Genomic DNA, 12,959 nt, shown 5'->3' on the forward strand with positions numbered 1-12,959 from the left:
CATTAACATTATGCTGTCCCTTATTAAATAAATCAAACTCAATCTCTAATTAGACCACGGTGTCAAAGTGGCGGCCTGGGGGGCAAATCTGGCCCGCCGCATCATTTTGTGTGGCCTGGGAAAGTAAATGATGAGTGCCGACTTTCTGTTTTAGGATCAAATTCATATGAAGAGTATAGATGTATATTCGTTTCCTGATTATCCCCCTTTTAAATCAATAATTGTCATTTTTTAATCCATTTTTTCTGTGTTTTTAGTTAAAAAATCATTTAGTAAAATCTAAAAATATATTTAAAAAAGCTCAAATAAACATTGTTTTAGATCTATAAAAAAAACGAATATTCAGGGCTTTTAATCCAGTTCTTTTAATCCATTTATAAATAAAAAAAATCTAAATATATCTAAAATGGTCCGGCCCACATGAAATCGAGTTAACGTTAACGCGGCCCGCGAACCAACCCGAGTCTGACACCCCAGAATTAGCCAAAAAGCAGTTTTACGGTCACCCAGACAAAAGTTGACGCCCGCGAAATCTCATCACGTCACATTATGGATTCATTATTTGTCATATTTCAATTTTAATCTTGTCATATAGCAATTTTTCCTCCCCGGAATATTACAACGTACGACTCCACGGCAGGTCATTTCCCGCGGCACATTTTTTTAATGTCAGCAACGCGGGTCAAAAAAAAAAACAAAAAACATAGTTTCGCTGCCGTGACTCGTAAGAAAAGATTTGCATGAGCTTTGGATTCCCTCCCACGCCGAGCGCCGTTAAAGATGGACGCCAAGTGGAAGGCGTTAAAAGAGCAGAGGTCAGTGGGCTCCGATGGATATTCGTGGAGAGAACCAAGTTCAGCCTCCAAGGGATGACTCACCCACACTTTAGAAGTCAATGTCCCCCCCCCGGGGCCTTTGCTGGTTTGCCACCACTTCATTACCCAGGTTTCGTTTCGTACCTGCTTTTTGTTGTTGTTGTTGTCGTTGGTTGGTTGTTTTTTTTTCCCCCTCTAAAGTTGCGCCGCCGTCTGTGAACGAATCCGCTGCCAGTTTGAGGTGTTATAAATAAATATGTCCGGTGGTGGAGGTGGAGTTGGCTGGCGGATAACCCAAAATAATCCGGCAGGAAGGAGAACAGGAAGAGGAATCTATTTTTTGTGCGTGGAAATGAAAGAAAGTAGGCGAGGCAGTCCAAGGCTGCAGAGACGGAGAATTTGCATTTCATTTCAGAGCAGCGCTATAAATATGGATTGCATCTACGATGATTGTTTTATTCAAATAACCGGTTGAGATGCAAAAAAAAACATCGCCGATCCGACGACGTCATTAGAAATCTGCGTTTTTTAAAGCTCGGAATCGGGTTTATTAAAAATGTTTTATTAGTGGTACCAACGCGCTCGTAACATAAATGAATTTAAATGAAATTGGATTACGATGCAGACAAAAACAGGATATTGGATTGGATAAACATTATTTGTTCTAATTCGCCATCTATTAACAAAGTAAGAAATAACTAGTGGTTTAATAGTACTAAAATTAGACAGATTTTGCGGATAGATGGGGGGCTAATTTTTTGCATGGCAACGCGCTCGTAACATAACATAAACAAATTTAAATGAACAAATAAAATCCAGATGAAATGTTGGTACTGTGGTTCCTCTATTTACGAAATGAATTGGTTTGACGTTTTTTTGTAACTTGGATTTTTTTGTAAGTAGAGGCCTATTTTACATTGAATTCGCATAATTAGTCCTGTAATCTTTAATACTACCCACTATAAACCCTTTAAAATATTTTTGTTTGTATGATATCTCTCTCTTTTGTAACTTGGAACAATAATTTTCACCTCCAAGCATTTCGTAACCTGAAAAATGCGTATGTTGAAGCATTTGTAAGTAGAGGTACCACTGTACTTTTTGCATGGCAACGTGCTCGTAACATAACATCAACAAATTTACATGAACTTGGATTACGATGCAGACACACTCAAAAATAAGTTTCATCTAACCTTACACGAAACGTAATTCTAATTTTGTTTAAAATTTGTATACCTTTCTTCTCCTGGGTTGGCTCTATTGGCCCCGCCTCCACCCTGACTATCGTCATCTGCAACCTATTGAGGGTTGTTTGCTTTTGTATTCCCTTCAAAATATTCCCAAAATGATCCACACAAATGTCCTCACAATAGAATAACGCACCACCACTTGCCAACTAGAAGTAGTATATAGTCCTCTCGTATTAGCCAACAAGCTCCGCCATTCGCACTGACTAACGGGAAAAAAAAAACAGAAAAAAATGCAAGGCTCCGCCCAGTGCTCGTAGAGACATTACAAAGAGGGAGTTGCGACGGGAAAGACAGTGGCCATGATGTTCTTATGAGCAGCTCGTATATCAAAATTTGTCTCATATCTCAAGATAAATATTTGCCCGAAATTTTACTCGTATCTCAAATTGCTCGTATGTCGGGGCACTCGTATGTCGAGGTACCACTGTATTTTTTTTATTTTTTTTTTATTGCTTTTGGAAGGCTCCGCTTGTCAAGTGCAATTGATCGTCTAGCAGATGGCCACCTGTAAATAAAAAGCAAGCATGATTATTTTAGTGGAAAACAGCAGATTGTTCATTAACACCGATACAACCGAGTGTATAAAAGTGACTTTTACGAGCAGTTATGCAAATAGTGCACATAAAATGTAGACGCTATTCTTTAGGAGTCACGGCAACGATCCATCTGATAATGAGGATTGTTATATAAGATGGCGTTGGTTTCGCGGCGCTTGGTCGCCATTTTTGGACGGCGGGAAGGAGGATTCCCACACTGACGACGCGGCCGTTGATGCTATTTATAGCGATGCGTGTGGGCAAATGTGGTTTTCTTTCTTCCTCGTGCGGGCACATTTGTTGATGCTTTGATGAGATATTAGGGTTCAATTTAAAATTAGATTAGCGCATCGGCCTCACAGTTCTGAGGTCGTGGGTTCGATCCCAGGTGGGTGCTTTGTGGTTTTTTTAGCATGTTATCCCTGGGCAAACTATCCTAGCTCATTGATTGGTTGTTTGTCTTGTTCCCTGCGATTGGCCGGTTTGGGTGTCACCCGAATGGTCCTTGAAGTCAGCTGGGATAGGCTCCAGCACCCCCCCGGTGACCCTTGTGAGGATAAGCGGTTCAGAAAATGAATCGGATTGGATTGGATAACTTTATTCATCCCGTATTCGGGAAATTTTGTTGTCACAGTAGCAAGAGGGTGAGAATACAGACACAGAAAAAGACATTTTAGACATAAATAGATAGCTAATAAGTAAGTTAATAAATAAATACATGAATAAATATATAAATAAATAAGCGTGTCTCTGAAGTATATATATATATATATACGTGTACATACACCTATACATGAATAAATATATAAATAAATAAGCGTGTCTCTGAAGTATATATATATATATACACATACGTGTACATACACCTATACATATACATACACACATACACATATATATAAATATACATATATATATATATATGTGTATATATATATATATATACATATATATATATACATATATATATATATATATATATATATATATATATATATATATATATATATATACATATACATATATGTTATCAATGAATGTACTACGATGCTAAGTGTAAATTTTAAAACTCCGCCCACAAAACCAAAACATGACTCATAGTCAATTTGCCTTTTTTTTCATTTCTTTGCAAGAAGAGGATTAAAAAATGAGATATTGGCCTTCATTTATTGTACGTGTCGCTGGGAAATGGCTCACAAAATCTGAAAATTCACTCTAGCCACTGCGAAATATGATTTTTTTGACATTTGGCAGATCTGGATGTAATCAGAGTGTAAAGTAAAAGAAGCAGCCGGCTTAAAAGCCTCATCCGATTCCCGCCCGCAGTTCCTGAAACGCAGAAACCATCCATCTCCCTCCATCGAAGGTTCCCACACCCCCGTAGCAACCTTAATGATATTCTCCCGCTGCCCGACAATTCATTTTGGCGTTGGCATCTGCTGCATATTAATAGAAAAATAACATAACTGCGAGGGCACCGACTTGAAAGAAGCCCCCTACGTTATTTTTTTTCTTTCTTTCTCTTTTTTGCACTAGCGGAGGAAGAACAAAAGTTGCCGGTACGCAATAAATAGGAATAATAGGGTTAAAAAAAAAAGATTTTCACCGCTAAGCGATGATGAGAAGGAAGCAAGGTGTTTTGCTCGGGGGGGAAAGTTTAGTTCACGCAACCTACGACGAGATGACGAGGTAAAAATAGACGGAGGAAAAGCTTTTCGAACCTTCGATGCGAGGTGTCGCTTGGGTTCACATCGTGGAGACACTCGGTTTTCACAAATAAACGGAATTATTTTTCTCAAGACATAAGATAATACACACCCCGTTTGTTCGTGTACTCTCTTTAAATTCAAATGTTTATCATCATTGATGTAGAGTGGTTATAAAAAAAAATATTGAATTGGGTTGAATGCTTTTATTGTCATCATACAAATGAGATTTCACCACAAAGTGCACAAATAACAACAAACAAACAGATAAATAAATAATCAATAAAAAAAATCCCCCCAAAATATTAATTTAAAATAATAATAATAATAAATAAATGAGTAGTCAACAACATAAATAAGTACGGAAATGTACAAATAACAAAAACAAACAAAACAAAGAACAGATAAATAATCAATAAATAATAAAAATAAATAAATAATCAATAAATACGTAGTAGTCAACATGGATAAGTAGTCAAAATAATAAATAATTAGTAGTCAACACAGATACATAGTCAACATAATAAATAAGTAGTAGTCAACATAGATAAGTTGTCAAGGGGATCTCAGAAATTTAACGTGTGGTCATTCTTAAGATTTTCCCTTCAACGTAACACATTTGTACTCCCTATTAAAACCATGAATGTAGAGGTGAAAATTGTGAATCAGGGGGCGGCTTATACGCGAGAAATTGTAAAATTCAACAATTTTAAGGCAGTTTTAAGGCAATTTTAAGGGGGCGGCTTATATGCGCGGGCAACTTATATGCGCGTGCGGCTTATATGCGCAGGCAACTTATATGCGCGGGCGGCTTATATGCGAGTAAATACGGTAGTAGTCAACGTAGATAAGTGGTCAACGTAGATAAGTGGTCAACGTAGATAAGTGGTCAACGTAGATAAGTGGTCAACGTAGATAAGTGGTCAACGTAGATAAGTGGTCAACGTAGATAAGTGGTCAACGTAGATAAGTGGTCAACGTAGATAAGTGGTCAACGTAGATAAGTGGTCAACGTAGATAAGTGGTCAACGTAGATAAGTGGTCAACGTAGATAAGTGGTCAACGTAGATAAGTGGTCAACGTAGATAAGTAGGCAATAAATGAGTAGGTCTAACATCTAACCGCTATTGATCGTCCCGCTTCGAACAAATAACCTCGCTCGGCGCTACTTCTTGGAAGACCGGCGCGGACACTAATTTCCCCTGGAGGAAGTTCACGTGTCGCTCGTTTCAACTTTTTTAATTGCATTAATCCCGAAAGTCAATAACAAGTTACTGACGGGCGCATTACTCTCCATTAACTCACCTGGACGACAGACGGCGCGCCGATATTAGGTTTGTCGCCCCGACGTCATTGCGGCTACCTCGAGGCCACGGCAAATGACGGCGGTCCCCCCCCCCGAGTGTCAGTCCAAATCAACGGGACGATGCATCAAAGCCAGCCAGAGATTGTCGCCGTTCGTTTCGCCGCCTTTGTTCCAAGACGCCTTCAATAAAAGCGTCGGCGGGGGCGGCGGTTTGTTTGTCAGCTGTCGCCGCGTTCCTTTCCCGACGAGGTCGTAATTGAGCGGCGGGAGGCGAGGCGCGACAGGTCGCCGGGGGGCTTTTCCGCCGGTTGGGTCTCCGTCAAGATCCGTCTCGGCGGACAGGCTTCTGAAAATAACTCGTCGTTCCACAGTCGTGGGCTTGACGTGGAGTAAACGCTTTAGTGCTTCATTTCCTGTTATGCGGCTAGACTCGGGTTGAGGGGGGTGCTGGAGCTCAGTCAACTTTGGGGAGTAGGCGGGAGACACCTTGAATTCATAATCGGATTACCCCCAGAAGACCCACGCAGGCACGAGGACGACATTTGCATAATTATGGTTTGTGTATATATAAAGATATAGACAGATATACTAGATCGCTGTAGATAGATGATAGATACATAGATATAGATGGGTAGATAGGTACATTGATATAGAGATAAAGATACATTAATCCCTTGAATATCGCGGTTAATGTAGACCAGACATGGGCGCGATATACGAAAAACCGCAAAGTAGGATCACCACCATTATTTCTACCACAATACGTTTTTGCACCAATACAGAAATACACAAGTACAATTATCAAAGTGTATATTTATATACATATAAAAATGTAACTACTTTAAATACTGTACTCAAAGTGAAAACAGTTCCTCTCCGCTTGATATAAATCCAATAAAACAGGTAAATGGGAGTTTTAGTCCAAGTCCTTTGTCGTCTTGTGGCCATTGATCCATTGCCCGCAATATTCGAGGGATTACTGTACAGTAATCCTTCAATTATCGCGTCTTCACTTATCGTGAATTCACTACTCTGCGATTAATTATTATTATTTATTTTTTAAGTTCATAAAAATGTTAAAATCCACGCTAAAACTTGTAAGCGGAAGCCACTCTTGCTACTAGGACTCAGCACTTAAGAAAAAAAAAGTTATAATATAATAGGGGTGACCCTACTTCGCAATTTTTTGATTATCGCGGCCATGTTTGGTTGACATTAATCGTGATATTCGAGGGATTACTGTAAACATACACACACACACACATACAGTATGAATACTGACTGAACCCACAGTTCATCCCACATAGTTAGGTCAATCTATCTCTACACCACATGTGTCAATGTGGCGGCCCGGGGGCCAAATCTGGCCCGCCGCATTATTTTGTGTGGCCCGGGAAAGTAAATCATGAGTGCCGACTTTCTGTTTTAGGATCAAATTAAAATGAAGAGTATAGATGTATATTAAATTTCCTGAATTTCCCCCTTTTTAAATCAATAATTGTCATTTTTTAATCATTTTTTTCTGTGTTTTTAGTCCAAAAATCATTTTGTAAAATGTAAAAATATATATATAAAAAAAGCTAAAATAAATATTGTTTTAGATCTTTAAAAAACGGAATATTCAGGGCTTTTAAACCAGTTCTTTTAATCCATTTATTAAAAAAAATCTAAATATTATATCTAAAATGGTCCGGCCCACGTGAAATCAAGTTGACGTTAAAGCGGCCCGCGAACCAACCCGTGTCTGACACCCCTGCTCTACACTGTCAGAAATGTCATTTAAAGCTAAATTGTCTAAAACAGTAAATACTCCCTTTGAGGAAGTGTTGTTTTTTTGAGAAATTGTTTTCATCCGACTTCCCCGATAGAGTTTCATCGGCCAAAATAGATCCACAAGCTGCAGTTATGCACATTTCCTCCCCAAAAGAAAATCCTCATTATCCGTTATGCAGGTGGGAAATCCAGACTTTGGTGGTAACCCGGGAGACGAGGCGCCCATGCAAAAAAACAAAAACAAAAAACCTCCGAAAAAACACCTAAAATGTCATTTTACTGAGAAACTAGCACATCTAAATCCAAAAAGTGTTTTGATTTAGGTAGCGACCTACATTTTTATTTTCCCGCCTCCTGTTTTATCGTTTTTTTTCCAATTTTGTATGCGCTATCAATCCTCAGACATTTTCATAGCCAGACAACAAAGAGCTGGCAAATACGCCATCGCTGTGGCAACGCATATGTCCGTGTCATCTTTTGACAGCTGCAGGGATTATGGGAAGGAATTTGATGCAGGTAAATATTAGCATTCAGAGGAAAAAGACACTTGCCCACCGTGACTAAGACCACCTAGATTATCGTTGCAATATACAAGTCCCTCTTGTAAGATTTGGGGATGAACAGCAGATTGTACTGTGTTTTTCTTGGGTTGTAACACACAGGTGTGGTGTTATTCTACATCACTGGTGTCAAAGTAGCGGCCCGGGGGCCAAATCTGGCCCGCTGCATCATTTTTTGAGGCCCGAGAAAGTAAATCATGAGTGCTGACTTTCTGTTTTAGGATCAAATTCAAATGAAGATTATAGATGTATATTATATTTACTGATTTTCCCCTTTTAAAATCAATCATTGCAATTTTTTCATCCAATTTTTTTCTTTTGTGTTTTGAGTTCAAAAAGTATTTTGTCAAATCTAAAAATAAATATACAAATATTTTCCATTTTCCACTTAGATTTTTTCCAAATCCAATCAGTATGCACTAACTAAATTCAAAATTCTGTAGATGTCGCTGTATGACGCTGACAGCTTGACGGTCTGGGTACATTGCTTGCTGACACGCTATATTAATATAGTGAATGCTTAAAGTATTGCAATATTAGCAGTCGACGATGGCGTTTTCGTCTGCTACGAGTTAGAGACGACCCGGATTAGAGCCAAAATGGCTGAAACCAGATCGGTTTTACAAAATACGTACTTAAAAAATCCCGTACAAAAGTGGTTATACGGCGTACACTATTTGAAATGATCAAAAAATGTATAAAATATGGGAAAAACGTGTAAATTGACAGGTATGCAAAACGTTCAATTATTTTGAAACTTAATTCACTTCCTTTTAAACAACGCGTGTAAATTCTCGTCAAGTTTCAAGCAACGTAAATGTGTTTTTTCTAAAACAAAACTGGTCGCCAATCAGTTGTAGGGTACACACGGAGACAGACAGATGACCAATCGTGATCCCACGATGCTTGGATCAAAGTCAGTGGGATTTACACCTATAAAATAAGCACCAAACATCCCTTTTGCCCAAAAATCTGTTTTGTTTTGTCAAAAATTGCTTATAAAGTCAGCGCCAGAGTTCATGTATCATTAAAAAAAACCGAGTTTCAGCGCACGCGCTTGTCACTTTTGCACTCCCACACACTGCAGTAAAGCACAAACAAACGCGCTATAAATAGCTTTCCTACTGCAGGTCTTCTTCCTGTACACCTTTTTATACCGCGGGATTTGTGTCAGAAGAAAAGGCAATTAAGAGAAAGTTTGGCAGCCTGCAAAAATGTGCACTTGTGTATGCATCGCATCAGGAAAGTTCACTCAAAGAAAATCGTTTATGAATGCAAGTTTCCCTGAGATGGAAGTTATTAAATGCACACCAGGAGAAAAATGTGGCTTTTCTAAATGGTATTGTCAAAAAGAATTGTTGACTAGCGGTTTTATGGATGCAATATACAGTCGAATATCGCGGTTAATGTAGACCAGACATGGACGCGATAATCGAAAGTAGGGTTGCTAAAGTGACAGTGTACTCGTAAATAACGTCAACATATATTGTAGGGTACAGGGTTAGTGTTATATATTTTTTTTTTCATTCATGTTCAGTGAACTATATATATATATATATATATATATATACACACATGTATATATACATATATGTACATGTATATACACATATATGTACATGTGTATATATATACATATATGTACATGTATATATACCTATATGTACATGTATATATACATATATGTACATGTGTGTATATATACATATATGTACATGTATATATACACATACATATATATACATATATGTACATATATATATATATATATATATATATATATATATATATATATATGTATATATATGTACATATATATACGTATATACACGTATATATTCTTTATTTATATATATTATATATATACATTTATATACATATGTATATATACATATATACACATATACATATGTATGTATGTGTATACACGTACACATATATACATATATATATATATATATATATATATATATATATATATATATATATATATATATATATATATATATATGTATGTATATATGTGTACGTGTGTATACGTGTATATATGTATATACATACATATGTATGTGTATATATACATATGTATATAAATGTGTATATATATATATAAATAAAGAATATATATGTGTGTATATGTATATATATGTGTACGTGTATACGTGTATATATGTATATATATGTACATACATACATATGTATATGTGTATAAATGTATGTATATATATACATATGCATATAAATATATATATATATATATATATAAATAATAGGAATCCATGTATCGTATCTAGAGGGCGTCATTATCATTTCAAAAGAAGGCCTGAAGGAAGAGGCTTACGTTTATTACCTGGCTTGGCGTTCGGGACGTTATCTTCTAAAATATGACATAATTGAAGCCGTGAAATGTCATTAGACGACGGCGCCGTCGATTGGTTACCGTGCTTTTCTTTTACTAAAAATGAAAAAAAGGCCCCAACTCGATTGCGGCTGCCATGGAGTTGTCGTGATGGTATTATTGCAGACAAATGTCAGGTATTAAGACGGCAGAGAATATGGAGGGAATAAAACCTGAAGGGAAATCTCATCATCGGAGAAGAGGAAGACCAATCAAAATAATGGGGGTCTCCGTGTACACTTTAAGGCTAAATCCATAGCGCGTATGCCATGCGATATTGCGGACATAATTCTACGGTTTTCACTGGCAGCTTGAGATGTCTTTATTGCCAGAGTAAACAGCAAGAATTAGTTAACGGTTAGGGAGAACAACTTGCAGTTATAATGTGTTCTTTTTTTTCCGTTTTAGATTTGAAGTCGTAAATTGTCAACGTAAATTTAAGTTAAAATGCTGCATGGAGCAAATTTTTTTTCCTAACGATTGCCAAGCTCTTGGTAGTATCACGTTGTCAAACTTTATTACATGTTAAATAACTATTAGGAACCTTTAATTTGTTTTACATAATCCAGTGGGCCGTTAAATAAATGGATGATAATATGAAATGCTCAAGACAAACGTTCATCATTCACCAAACCATAATAAAAACAAATTAAATCATAAATAGAACAATAATTACTCTGTTAAAAGATTAAGAATAGATCATGACATCATTTACATGCACTACAGTAATCCCGCTAATATCGCGGTTAATGTAGACCAAGGGTGTCAGACTCGGGTTTTGTTCCCAGGCCGCTTTAACGTCAACTCGATTTCATGTGGGCCGGACCATTTTAGATATAATGTTTAGATTTTTTTCTTATAAATGGATTAAAAGAACTGGATTAAAAGCCCTGAATATTCAGTTTTTTATAGATATAAAACAATGTTTATTTGAGCTTTTCTGATATATTTTTAGATTTTACAAAATGATTTTTGAACTAAAAACACAGAAAAAATGGATTAAAAAATTACAATTATTGATTTAAAAGGGGGAAAATCAGGAAATGTAATATACATCTATACTCTTCATTTGAATTTGATCCTAAAACAGAAAGTCAGCACTCATGATTTACTTCCCAAGGCCACAGAGAATGATGCGGTGGGCCAGATTTGGCCCTCGGGCCGCCACTTTGACACATGTGATGTAGACAAACATGGCAGTGGAAATTGAAAAATCGAGAAGTCGGGTCTCCCCTATTATAGCTTTTTTTTTCTTCAGGGCTTCCATTTACGAGTTTCAGCGTGGATTTTCTATTTTTTATGAACTTTTGGGGAAAAAAAGTTTTTAAAATAATGAATAGCTGAAAAAATCGCAAAGTAGTGAATTTGCGATAATCGAGGGATTACTGTAATGTCGTTTTAAAAGTACACCAACATTTTTTTTCCACAATGTAACATTTTTTGAATGAATTCAATCCAAGTCTGTCATAAATAAGGCATTCAAAATAAAAGAATGCTAAATTCGGTTAGCATTATTCAAAGTCTGCTTTTCATTTCACACTCGATAGCTCTTCAATCAAAAAAAGTCATTTGGAATCGCATCTCCTTCCAAAAAATCCCAAGAATAATCCTTTCAAATCCCTCCAAAAATGCCTCATCTTGACGTTTGTACCTGCGTATGAACATGTTTGTAGAAAAATCAATGGGATTTTTGCTTGTTAACGCTGCTAAAGCCAGCTTCGGGGGCGCAAACGGACGCGCAAACGGACGTGCAAACGGACGCGCAAACGGACGCATAACGAATGAGCTTCATTATCGGGGAGATGATTTTTAAGAGGCTTGGCGAATGGGGGAGACTCACTGGAGGGATGCAAATGAACAATATTTCATCAACAACGCACTCGTCCAAAAAGCCTTCCATTTTTGATATGATGGAGATCAAGTAGGGGGGGGGGGGCTTGAATTGAAGACGCAACTGGGGGAATGCAATTAATTTCACCTTCGAGGAGAAACGTCTGCCTTCGCTAATGAATGTAAACACACATTTTTTTTCTCCGTCTTTCATCTATCCGAGCCAGCGTTGATCAGTGAGTCATCATTCCGCAACCCCCCGCCCCCTTCTTAGGACCCTCCCTCTCCTCGCACCACCATGCTGGGACCACCTTCTAATCTAATTGTTTTGTAACCCAGGGATGGCGCCGAGGATGACTCATAATTCGGTGTCGGAGAAGAAAAATCATGCCGTCCGCCCACTTTTTGCATTTGTTTCCTTAAAAATGTAGTGTTGATAAATAAGCTTATATGTTCTTGGTGTCCCTTTAGTCCTAAAAAGATGATTTAAGAGAGCACGTTTAGTAAGGTGAGAGCGCTTTAGTCAGGTTAACAAAGCCACTTTCGTGTAAAAGATCACAAGGACTAATGATATATTCATTTTTTATTACATTTTAATTGACGTGTAAAAATCCGTGAAGGCTAATGTTTTTGTTTTGGTCCTATTTTTCCACTAAAAGGCTGTTTAGGAATCATTAAATTGTAAATTCCATCCGCTAAAAGGGCTTCGTTGTGCAGTTATCGTCCATCAGAGTTAATCTGCGGCCATCTTTATACAACGTTAATCTCTACTGCCAAAGGTGCAT

At 37.3% G+C, this 12,959-nt stretch overlaps 1 long non-coding RNA gene across 1 annotated transcript in view; it reads left to right on the top strand.

Annotated features, from left to right (window-relative positions):
• The window catches only part of LOC144085255 (uncharacterized), a 94,933-nt gene that overhangs the window by 44,818 nt on the left and 37,156 nt on the right, over positions 1-12,959 (top strand). The gene's annotated exons all lie outside the window — the stretch shown is intronic.

Source organism: Stigmatopora argus, chromosome 12, assembly GCF_051989625.1.
Source record: "Stigmatopora argus isolate UIUO_Sarg chromosome 12, RoL_Sarg_1.0, whole genome shotgun sequence".
NCBI classification, from domain to species: Eukaryota; Metazoa; Chordata; class Actinopteri; order Syngnathiformes; family Syngnathidae; genus Stigmatopora; species Stigmatopora argus.